Source organism: Leptonychotes weddellii, chromosome 3, assembly GCF_054177405.1.
Source record: "Leptonychotes weddellii isolate Sample4059 chromosome 3, ASM5417740v2, whole genome shotgun sequence".
Lineage (NCBI taxonomy): Eukaryota > Metazoa > Chordata > Mammalia > Carnivora > Phocidae > Leptonychotes > Leptonychotes weddellii.
The window spans coordinates 61,893,935-61,906,878 of NC_138371.1; the positions used below are offsets into that span (position 1 = coordinate 61,893,935).

The 12,944-nt window shown below is 38.0% G+C and overlaps 1 protein-coding gene across 4 annotated transcripts in view; it reads left to right on the forward strand.

The window, feature by feature from the left end:
* FIGN (fidgetin, microtubule severing factor) overlaps positions 1 to 12,944 on the forward strand; it is a 129,501-nt gene that overhangs the window by 43,606 nt on the left and 72,951 nt on the right. The window lies entirely within an intron of this gene.

Sequence of the window (12,944 nt, forward strand, 5' to 3'; positions counted from 1 at the left end):
ACAGGTTTCTTTACAATAGGACTTTTGAGAGCCTCTCGAATGCTAATGTCATTAACAGTCTTGAAGTGGGGGTTATAATATACAGCATTCTCCAAACTGATTTAACTACATAATCTAGTGTTCCAAGGAACATAGTATGGGAAACATTCATCTAAGCGTTCATTCTCCTAAGGAGTCTATACAAATGTTATCCCAAGCTAACAGGGGCTGACCACTTAGTGGCTCACTGGATGTGTGCTTGGAAATGATGCATTTCCTTCCAATATCAGAAGAAGAAGAAGAAACAAAACCCTGGGCATACCGAATATTAACAGAAATAAAACATGCAGCCCAGTCTAGGCATCAATACTTTGAGATGGTGGCAGAGAGCTCCTGTACCCGTCAGCTCTTTCCTTCGATAAGCTGAAGAGAAAGCTGTATAAGCTCATAAAGGTCTTATTTATAAGGAAGGCCAAGATAGCAGGTGCTGTGTTACCTGTTTGATTTCAAAAGTTCCAAAACAGCTAAGGAAAGTAAATATAGAGCAATGTGCCTTAGTTTTTTTATTTGTTTATATGGTATTTAGGTCTTTGTAGTTCACAATATCATCTAACTTTTTATTTATCACTTCAGATACATTGTAACGTATTTAGTATATCCTTTAAAAAAGAAAAGTAGTTCACTGCTCCCTCCCAGGAATAAAATAGTAAGTTACATTTTTCATGGTAATTCCTAGCACGTATGTCTTCTTTCTCAATTCTCTTTTCTAAGTTGAGTGATTATTTCATATTTATTTTTTGTATCTATAGGGTTTTGATTGACATAACCGCTTTAATTTTGGTTGCTTTAGATTGTGATCATGTTGAGCTAGCAGACTTCTTCCCAAATAATTAACAGTTTGTACGACTTTGTAAAGTGCACGTGCAATTTCAACAGCAGATATGTCGTTTTGTTGATTTAGTCATCAGTCTTTTTATTGAGCACCTACTATGTGCTAAGCATGGTGTTCGACGCCAGAGAAAGAGAGAATGGGATGCAGTTGCTGTCCTGCCTTTTCATGTTTTTATCCTTCTTGTGGTTCTTCCTTGGAATTCAACCCCTTCCTCCTCTTTTGGTCTCCTTGGCCACCCTTCACTCTACTGAACACATGCACACAGACAGACAGGACCACACACACACACACACACACACACACACACACTCTCTCACCACACTTGATTAACTAAAGGGTTTGTGTCCCTTGTGGAACCTGCTTAGAGGCTGAGACAGTCAGTGGGATTTGCTTTCACTTGGAAACTAGAGGCGTGGTTTCAGGTGGGTCGTGGCCGGTTCACTCTGCCCTGTTGGTTTGCATTGCCTTTGGTCTCCGCAGGTGAAAATAGAGCATGGGAAGATGCAGACGCTGTGGCGAAAGGCGGTACCAGGGGGCCTGGCTGCCTCTTTTGAGAACTGGAGTGTTTCACGGGGACTGCCTGTTGCGTAGAGGCTCGGCGGAATGTTGCACACATCTGTGATTTCTTTTACTTTTTCTTCACAGATTCTTAAATTGTGTTTGCCTTCTTGTCTCCCTCACTCTCTGTGGTACAAAGGTCGTAGATTTCATTTGATTACACTTTGGTTTTCTGTTAAACTAGGCCGGGTCACCTTGCTCCACATAGCTATTCAGAATTTGCTCATTTGTTTTATTTTTTTTTTCTTTTTAACATGTCTACTGCTAAAAGTTAATGCTCTCTCCTTTTATTTTCACAGACTAGATGTCAGAGGACACAACATTAATAGAAGTCTGTCTTCCCGACTACCTTTCAGGAATAGACTTTCAAACCCCTTTAGCAATTATAATCTTCAGTAGAAAGACATGTATAGTAGATTGACTTTAAAAAAGAAAACAAAACAAAAACTTATTTTCCTAATTCTTTGCTTTGAATTTGGGCTGTTTCGTTTAACTAGAGGCATTATTAGCCTCCTTGCCATGCGTAAACATAGATTATATGTTAAGCATTTCAAGTGCTTCTAGCTTCTTAGGAAAAAACACGTTTGCTATCATATTGCTGTATATTTTTGAGCTTGTTTCTAACACCATACTTAAGAGCAAAGCTGTACATAAATTTACCTTATGAAAGGCATCACCATCTCCTACAGCTATATCCAGTTAATTTGGATGTGTCTAGAAAGACGGCCCCATGCTGCCTGTGCTCCTTATTGGATCATGTTCTCACGTGATAACCTGTTATCCAAACAAGTAACTGACCATATAAAATCTTTCTATTTCAAGATGGTTAGAACTACATGTTGAAAAAAATTCAGTTTATATTTCTGATTCAAGAATTCTGTTTTTCATAGTTTTCAGTAAGAATGCGAAATAGAACATTTTATTTGTGGGGAACAGAGCCTCATTTGCTAAGACAGTAAGGTTAGAAGAAGAGTCCTTTCCCTAGGTATAAGCAAACACATGTTTAGATGAATTTGATTGAACGTTTAAAATTTTTAAAGAAGAGCTGGCTTCTCGCTTCTTGGAGAGAATTCTTGAAAACAAATTTTAAAGCATTTTGATGTGCCTTTTCCTTGGACAGAACATTTTGTTCTTTATTGTAATTGCAAATTCCTCTGGCCCTGGCTGTGGTACATAGTTCCCTCTTCCCTTATTCCACAACTCCGGCTCTGTTTTTATTTGTTTTTAATCCCTAACGGGATTTCAGTTCTTAAAAAAGAGAGGGAGAGTTGATTGCCACTGACCTACTTTCATGGAGGTAAAATGAAATATTTGGCAACCAGATGAAATCTGGCTAGACTGAACAACTGTATGACCACATATTTAAGACTGCCACTCGCTGACTTACTGATGTTAGGTCACTCTTGGATTAATGAATGGGCTGTACTGTATTCTAGGCCTACCAAAATCACTGTCTAGAATAGGCCACGTCATGGAGCAAAGTTAAGAAAATGTCCACACTTACAAACCAGGGACAACACACTCAGATGCCTCCTAAGAGCAGATGCTTTAGGAATGAGTGAAGGAGGACTGACAGCAAGATCATTCCTTCTTTGTCACCCTTGAGCACTAGCAGCCCGCTGACTTATGACGAGAAAGGCACAGGGTTGCTGATTCTTCTCTTTTCTGGATGTGCCAAATTCTCCATTTTATGTAGATTATATCAGGTTTTTTTTTTTTTTTAAATTATCAGGTAAACTAATCAGACTTCACAAACACTGTATGGTCTGCATTTTGTACATGTATTGCCACTCTGTGACCTCTAAAAACCTCATCAATTTGAAATACCAATTTAGTGTTATATTAAAAACAATATGCAGAGTATTCTTAATTCTGTGGACAATGGTCAGTGATCTATTTCCTTTGGAAAACAGTTTTATTTTGGAGTCCCATGGTCCTAACGTTAAGCAAAAGATGAAAAGGCAATTTGGGTTGGTAATTCGCCCAAAAGCATGTTAAAAAATGTCAAGAATTGGAAGTCAGTTCCTCATATTGTCTAATGAAATCTTCATTCTTAGTCTGTACTGAGTCTACATTTTAAAAATCATAGATTGGGGTAAGGCCTATTAAGAACCTCAAAGAATCTTAACTTTTGTCACCTAGTTCAATAATTTTAAAATTATAAAATTACATTTTTTGGTATAAATCTATCTTTGCAACATGAACTAGATTTTTGTTCTTCCTTCTTTAGAATGTACATATGTTCAAAACACTTGAACCACCCTCCAACTTTTATTTCTCTAGGTTAAATAATTCAGACTTCTTTACTATTTCTGTAAATCCTATTTTACACACTTTACATTGTTTCTCTGTTTTTTTCTAGACAGACTGGTATTATTAATAATCATACTAAATACAAAAGAATTACCCAACTGCTTTATTACATTTTATATATTGTATATATTTACCTAGATTAGAGACACTTTTTGAAAATGGTTCCATTCCAAATCAGGATTAGTTTTTGTTTCTTTTCAAGCTCTTACAGCTGTTTTACACATTTGTTTCTGCTGCTAGATATTGCGGTTCCCATGTATTTTTTTCTTCCATAAATGTGTAATCTTATCTCTCCTTTATTTTATTTTAAAATTTATGTCCATGATACAGCCTTCTGTTTTGAATTCCAATTATATCCATTCCTGACTTAGCCATAGCAGCTATCCCTGGTGTGATGTCATCTCTGAAATTAAGTATCATATGTTCCTTCTTTATTGAAGGCAGTTAGCTGGAGTGTTTAAGAAATACTGGCTTCATCCTTGGGGAACACTGTAGTAGGCTTCCTTGACATTGAATCATTGGTAACTGTTCTTTCCTAGGCCCAATTTGGCCATCTGATTTATGTGCTATGTATCTTAACAATTGAGGGATACTGGAGAAAAAGTGCATGTATTTTAATGTCTGGGTCACTGAAACTGAGGACGTCTTAAGCTGCCAGATTGAAATTATTTGTAGTTTTGGACTTAATTCATGGCACCAAATATTCTAGTTACACTTGTGGTTTTAGAAAGTATTTCCTTCTCATTTGGATTCTTAAATGCAAAATCTAACCCTGTAGCATATTATGTGGGTTTGTGACACTCCCGTAGGGACCTTGGGCTCATAAACCAGTGAATGGATTATATAATGTTGCATAAATGCCGTATTTTTATCTGACAGACATAATCTTGATCCTATACTTTTATGTTACCTAACTGCTTTAGAATACCACTTTTGAAGCAGCCCATCAAAATGGAAATGGCTTCTAAAACATGTAGCAATAAATATTGGTCAAGGCTCTGTGTAATTCAGAGTGACTCAATACTTGAGCACTAGTCAATTGAAATTCTCTGTTGTTTTTTAAAAAAGGTTGATCATTTCCATTCTATGGTATTACTTGATCCCTCTCTTTATTAGTTAGCCATATATTTCCTTTTCTTTTAGTTCAACTTCTATTTTCTGATTTGTCTAATGTATATCTGAGTGTGAAGCAAGCATAAAAACAGGCATAGATAAAATAAAAATCCGAAATATTGAGAATTTATATGGTATGGAAATTTAAACTATATATGAGACCAAGACACATATGTGGGGCCCATGAAACCAGTTATGACGAGATGAACATCACTAAGACTTCCAGCATAGAGCTTTGTCTCTGCCACGTTACATTTGAAAAACTTGCTGCCAGAGCTAAGATTTCTTTCCAGCATCTCATAATTTCACTGTTGTATTAATCATTTGACAAACTTGCTTGCTTTCTCTGCTTCTCTCTCCACAAATAACTGTTAGGCCCTGTTTGTCCTTTTTTGAAAACATGAACAGAAATTCCCTAATATTTGCTGTCCTATTTTGCTTAATGGGAAGAGGGTTCTAGAGTGGTCAGCTCTGGCTTTAGTTTTTCCTTTCTCCTGCCCACTTTATATTGTCCTGGCTGGATAGTCGGGTGACCACTACCTTCACCATGCCTACCTCTTTAACAGAAGCCTTCTGAAGCTCCCGACTTTAACTGCAGTGAGTGTCAATTCCCTCCCCCCGCCTTACTTCTAAGGCTATAGTAACCTAGTCTCATCTTCCATTCTAAGCAGAGATTTTTCTTTTTTTCTTTTAACCTTCCCATAGACACATTATGCACACATTTCTCCATGTTTACCTTTGTTCATGCGCTCCAAATCCTCTTCATTCTCCACAGGCGACTTCAAGGGTCATCTTGTGTGTAACTCTTTTAGGCTGCCGATCTCAATTCTAAACTTTTTCACAACTTTATCGGTAATACTCAATTTAGTTATCAATGAGATTATGCCCTGTTTTTGTTTGCTGTTTTACATCCTGAATGTCAGACCTAGGGCCATGTCTTCTATTCCCAAGTTCCCACATGTTGAGCACACAGTTACCATTAGATATTCACTTCAGTGGTGATTGATCTCTTGGCTCTTTCACATGAAGTATCTCTTATAAGCAAACATGGGCATAAAGACACTGGTTTTAGAATGCTTCACTTCAATGAGAGTGAATGCCATAAAAATATCCTCTCTGCAAAGTGGAATTGTATGCTTAAATATTTTCTGACAAATTTCATTAATGGAGACAGTAGTAAATAAGATAAATCCAATTCTTAGGGATTTATTGGACACTTACTTTATGAAATATAATTGGTACATGATGCAGTTTTCACTAAAAGGGTTCATACCCGACTTTTGAAAGCATCTGTTTACTAACTTCTAACTTAGCAACCTGGGATGATGTCTCTTTGTGGCCTTTTATTTAGGCATGTAGTTCTTTTTCATCAAAGATTTGTGAGGACTCCCTAGCCTTGATTTAACCCTGCATGCTAGTATTCACTTATTTCTACTTTGAAAACAGGACTACTACTAAAAAGTGATTATGAAAAACTAGTATTAGAATAAAGAATTCATAAACTGCTAAATTTTAAGTTTGCACTGTTAGTCACAATGCAAAACATCTTGTTTCCTAGGTAGACAGGTACTGAATCAAATGGTAAGTGGAATCTAATGTAAACTAATCGCTTTTGTGACCAGATTCTCTATTCCTTGACTCTCTCTCAAAGAGGAACGCTTTGATGTGAAGTCAGTTGACTACTCTCAGTTACCTCATTTTGGAGTGAAGTCTAGCACTCTGAAAAGGAAAAGATAAATTATTCTTTGGGGAGCAATCCAGTTTACTAAGCTGTGTATGAGGCTGGGGGGGTCAGGTGACCTGACTGCGTTCCCATTGTAAAAGGCAAGTGTCAATAGACAGTGTGCTCTCTCTAAACTAGCACTCAAAGACCAGTGGTTTAGCTCGCAGCCGCCATTCCTACAGAGCCATTCTGGAGGAAGGCTTTTATTTGTCTTGCCCGCTACGCCTGGCACTGGTTAAAATGTTTAGATACTACTCCCTCAATATTATATCTAAAGAGTCTAGGCTGGGTTTGGAGAGCAGGGGAGATGGGGTTAGGGAAGAGTATTACTGTTCTGAATACCAGCCTGTTTCTTTTTTTCTCTTCAAAACCTTCCAAATGCCTCTGAGAATCATGACTAAAACTTTGTCTGTCATTTGGTAATACTATTCTTCTTAACCGAAAGAAACTCTCTGGAAGCATTCAGTTGTGTGTGTGTGTGTGTGTGTGTGTATGCACATATCACACACACATCATGATATGAAATATGTAACTATTAAGTAATGACTAGAGATTTTAAATGATAACACATTTTTCAAATCTTACTCAACACATACAAATATATATTCTGCCCTTCAAAGCATATGTGTCCCTCCTGCTTGGAAAGTACTTTCGTCCCGTGTCACTTTCTTCTGATTATCTTTAGCGTTGGCAACGCTTATCCCCTAAGAATGTATATGTATATGTGATTTGGAAAAATAGCTAAATGTCATTTGGAGCCCAGCCTCGTAAATGAGGCCTGAGGAGAATTGATCAAATGAAATTGATACTATTTAGCCTCAAAAGAGTTGTAACTATGCAGTAAACCTGGTTTTCTGAAGACGTGTGTTGTGTGTGTGGTCATGTATGCATATAAAGCAGTACCGCCCATATTTCTCACTGCTTTCAGTTCCGCCCTTTCGGCTTCACACAGCAATGAAACTTTAGGTATGTTGTTGTATGGCTCATCAAAGTACCACTTTTAGAAGATTGTACTTGAAGGGTTTTTTAATAGCACTAGAAAGACTGCTCTGCCACGCCACAGAAAAGCTTTCCCCTGTGTTAAGTGTACATTTAATCAACATTATGGCAGTTACAGCTCTTTTTAGAAGCCCTTCACCCTCTGTTTTGTGGCAGGAACTTTGTCTAGTATAACACTGTCATAAGTAGAGGTAATTTGAAATTCATCCTCCTTTTATTTATGTCAGGGTAAGTTAGGATTGGGGGATGGGTTCCCATCTTTTTCTAATGGCAGGAATTAGAGTTGCAATCCATTCTGAACTTCAAAGATAACTTTTTAGCATCTCTACCACTTGAAAATGTTGTGACCCTATTTCTCAGTCATTGCTTTTATATGGTTTGAGTCATCTCATTGGACATCTCGATCGAGAGGTTGTTATGAGACTTAATGCCAAACTGAAGAAATCCAGACTGGATGATTCTCTCAGATAGTTTTGTGCCCTTGGTAGATTTCCCATGTACTTTTTTTTCCCTATAAAGCTGCTCAAAAAGAAAAGAGTATTGTCTTCTTCATATGTTTTCATGATGATTTTCATTTGGTAGTTTTATGCCACATGTCTTGAATGCAGTTCTGCAAACCCACTGCTGGGGGAGTGAAGTTCTCTTTAATAGTCATAATGCAAATCCAGACTGTCTGGGCATATCCTGGTTTGGCTTCCCGGCTAGTTATCCGTCCAGTAGCATTGTATTTCATGTCTTAGGAAAAACCATTTGAAGGGCTCAGATATACAAACTGAAGTATTCTTTCACTGCAGATAATGATCCTGCTAGATCATGAATATTGACCTAGAAGAAAAGCAGGCTCAGCCCTCCAGTGGATGAGTTGTGATGGCTGAGAGAGCCAATACAGCCTTCATGGAAATCATGGGTCCTTAACAAGGGAGGTAGTGGTTCCTCTGAGCTCTACACAGATCATGTCACTGTTGAAGTTTTGGTTTTAGTCCTGGAATGCCTGTGACAAACATGAATTTTATCCAGAGGATGTTGTCAAAGAAAGTAAATGATCTGAAAAACCTTTGCTACTTTAAGTTGTTAAAGAAACTGGGAAAATTTGGCTTGGCAATAGGAAGAAAGACTTCAGGGAAGACATGGTAATAGTTTTTCCTTATCTGAAGAGCTGTTTACCATATTATAGAAAATGGTAGGGCGCCTGGGTGGCTCAGTTGGTTGGGTGACTGCCTTCGGCTCAGGTCATGATCCTGGAGTCCCTGGATCGAGTCCCGCATCGGGCTCCCTGCTCGGCAGGGAGTCTGCTTCTCCCTCTGACCCTCCGCCCTCTCATGTGCTCTCTCTCATTCTCTCTCTCTCAAATAAATAAATTAAAAAAAAAAAAAGAAAAAAGAAAATGGTAGATAGGCTCTGTGTGCATCACAAGAGGGTGGAGCAAAGAGTATAAATTAATTTGGAAAAATGATATTTCTGATTCTGAGCTACAAGTCTAACAAATTGCGTTAAGACAGAATGTAGCAATGAGAGACTATATTCCCATACCTGGTTAAGTATACGAAAGTGTGTTAGGTCCTTTGGGGATAGGAAACACGACTCTTACAATCTTACCTCTGGAAGGCTGGCTCCATCTTTCCAGAAGTTTACAGTTCAATAATGAAAATAAGCATTTCCTAGCTCTAATAAAACTAGAAGATAATATTTTCATTAGATTGTGCTGATAAAATCCTTTAGGAAGTGGAAGAAAGAGAGATCACTTTGAGTGGATAAACATGAACCTTTCCCTCTTAGAGGCTAGGTTGGGGGCATACACCTGATAACTAGACCATCTGCTTGAGAGAGACTATAGAGAACTGAACTAGGAAAGGCAAGACCTGAGGTTTAATGGGTTAAATTCCACCCCTGGGACTTGGGCCTGTTACCTAACTTCTGGGCCTCTGTTTCCCCACCTAGAAAAAGAAAATTATAGTCTCAGTCATGATTCAATAATAGATTGTTAGGATCCATCTGGATGATGTTCGTAGAAGGGTTTCAAAAACTCAAAAAGGCTTGGCAAATATTAGGGATTGTTGTGACATAAAATTTCATTTATCTTGCTTTTACTATGTTTATGCAAAGTAAATGCTGAACTTCTCTTGAGTTTTAGTAATACCCTCATTGAGACTACATAGAATTTCAGGATAAGAATGCCTGAATAATACACTGGTTCTAAGTCTCTGCACTCTGTGTGTGTGTGTGTTAAAGAAAGGAAATTTTGGATAAACATCATTATGCTCCTATACTAGCAATCTGTTGTAAGGTACAACTCTTGAAGTGATAGCCAGACACACAGACACACATATGTCTTGTTAGTGGAGATTTTTATCACTGATTTTTAACCGGAAAAACAGAAACTGGTGGCCTTGGAAATACAAAGAGGATAATACGTGAAATAATGCTATTACATAGAACTCTGTAGTTACATGATTAGTATTTAATATTAGGCAAAGAAGTTGAAAAAAATCAACTTTAATAACAAAATTAGCTGGATCACAAATACAGCAGTCTAGTTCATGAATGTATATTCTCCAGGCCTGTCATAATTCCCTGTTCTGACTTTGTGGTTCTTAACTTTGGTTGCATAGTAGAATGACCTGGGGAACTTTAAAATCCCAGTGCCCAGGCTGTACCCCTAACCAATTAATGCAGAATCTCTGGGGGGTGAGAAGCAGTTACCAGTGTTTTTTAAAGTTTCCCAGGCAATTCCAATGTATACCAAATTTGAGATCCACTTCCCCATATCTATCTGTAGTACCATATTGGATTTAATAACTGGAATGCTATTTTTGACTCCCTTGTCTCCTTCCTCCCTCTTTAATCTGCAAGTTCTCCCTTAGCTGTATTGGTTCGACCCTTACCATCCCCAGTAATGCTAGTCTAGCCAAGACCCTTTATAGCTGAGTATCTAGTCTTCTTCTTTCAGTTCCTCCTAAGTGGTATTACCAGGCCCTTTCAAATAACAGTCTTTCACACAAGAATTTTGTCATGTCACTTAAGAACTAACCCTGCTTTGGCACCTGGAATCCAGGATCCTTTATAACCAAACTCTTTTTAAAAAATGAATCTCCTGATTGCTTATGTTTCCTATTGCAACACTTTATTTTGGGAGGGCATTGAGGGATCAGGAAGAGGACTTGTTTTAGAATTATGTCCCCTGTAATCCTGGGGTTCTAGGGAGGAGCCTTGGGGCAGGCAGGCACTGGGAAGGGCGGAGAGGGAGATGCTGAGCAAGAGACATGTCTGGGCTCTCTTTTGCCCCAACCCCTTCCTCTTATTTCATCCAGAGCAGGTCCATTTTGGTTCCTTAATATATTTGGGTCGTGCCTAAGATTTGATTATAACCAAAAAGAGTGTCATTGCTAAAAGGAAAACAACAGCAACAACAACAACAACAAAACAACAACTCTGAAAACTACTGGTGGTTAATCCGTTCATTTCACAAGGGAGGAAACTAAGGCTCAGGGAGGTTAAATGACTCATCCCAAGTCATATTGCTAAAATCTGCCCTTTGTCCCTGCTAGTGTGATCTCTTTACTTTCTCTGAAAAATCAGAAGAAATGTCATGCTAGCTCTTGACACAGGGCCTTATACATACAGGTGTTCAGCAAATATTTGTTGAATGAACACTTGAATGAATGCTGTTTTGTGCGTTTCTGTTTCTGTTCACATTGTTACCATAAAAAGAATACTTCCTTTTTTTTTTTTTTCTTTTCTAAATCTCCTTTTCACCTATAAAAGCAATCTGTCAAGGTATATCTCATCCTACTTCGGCCTCAAAATCTGTCCCTACCCTCGTGACTGCAAAGGTAATTTATTGGATTATATTTTAGCCCTTTTTAATACTGTCTTGTTCTCTAATTATTTTCTGGATGTCTCTCTTCTCTCTAACAAGATTGTATGCCTGTGCCTTGAAGTACAGGACCTTGCTATATACACCTTTTATATCTCTTTTAGCACAGACAAAGCTTAAGTCATACTTGTTGAGTTGGATTACTAGATTGCCCTGAAGCTACAGTGTAGTTTTTATGCTCCTGCTAATGGTAATTAAAACACATGAGAATCAAATATCCTAAAATATGAACTTTGAATTTTTACTCAGTAAAAGCAATGCCCTTTTATTAAGGAATTAAACAAATGGAATTTTTATGTCCGTAAAATGCCTTTCCCATTAAAATAAACTCACATTCTTTTCATTTTGACCTTTTTTTTTTTTTTTAAAGCAAAAGATTGCAACAGGAAAAGAAAGTAGATAAAGTTATTTGTTGTCTGCCAGATTTTTTTTCTTGAGGTCTCTGGGTACTCACAGTCTCGGTCACTTAGCATATTAGTCCCTAAAAGCAAGGCCGAACTGCAGCTTCATGGGAAAGACACTGGGGAAATGTCCAACCCAGTGTGAGCCAAGTCACAGTTGCATTCTCTGTTCAAAGCCACATTTCCTGGCTGGATCAGTTGGAATTTTCTTTTGAAGAAAAGAGTGTTCCTGGATTGGTTTCAGGCCCTTTTCTTCACAGCAGTCATTCTAGCATTCTCCACAGAGTTCTTCATAAGCCAGTAGGAAAAGCGATTCAGTCATTTTCCCTGGAAAATGTATTCAAATGCACGTCGTGTCCCTTAAAAACTTTATGACCTTCTCGCTAAATGTCCATCTTCTTCCTTAGAAGAGTATTCTAGTGTATACACCAAGATTCCACGACAAGCAGCTCAACCATTCAGAATTCTTGGTATCATCTGCTTTAATATAGCATTCTTTCCATTTACTTACTGACTCTCATACACTGGTTCACTCAACAACTATTTACTGACCCCCTCAGGAAAGTAACAAAATACTTAAGAGTATGAATTTAGAGTCAGACTTGTATTGGAGTTCTTAAACTTAAGTGATGTTTGATCATGGGCAACTTACTTAATTTCTCTGGATCTCAGTTTTATAACCTATAATGTGCTCATAGTAATGGCACCATTGCTTAAGGTCATTGTGAAAAATATGTAATTCCTATGAATACCTTTAGCATAGTGTCTGATGCGTAGTAGGTGTATTCCAAGTATCGTATCACACTTACGACACGACACGTTCTATGTTAGGCAGTCTGCCGAGGATACCAGAACCAATAAGGCATGTTTTTTGCTGCTAGGGATTCAAAGTCTAGCCAGGGAGACATCTAGCTAGGCATGGTTTTATTATACAATACAGCAAGTTCCATGATACAGTTACAATGAGCGATGGGCACCAAAAGAGGGTGCATCTCACCCCGGGGAAGGGGAGGTTGGAGGCAGCACAGAGAGTTTATCTGGATTTGGAAGAACATGTAGGCAGGTGCTAAGTAACAGGGTATGAGGTGAAAA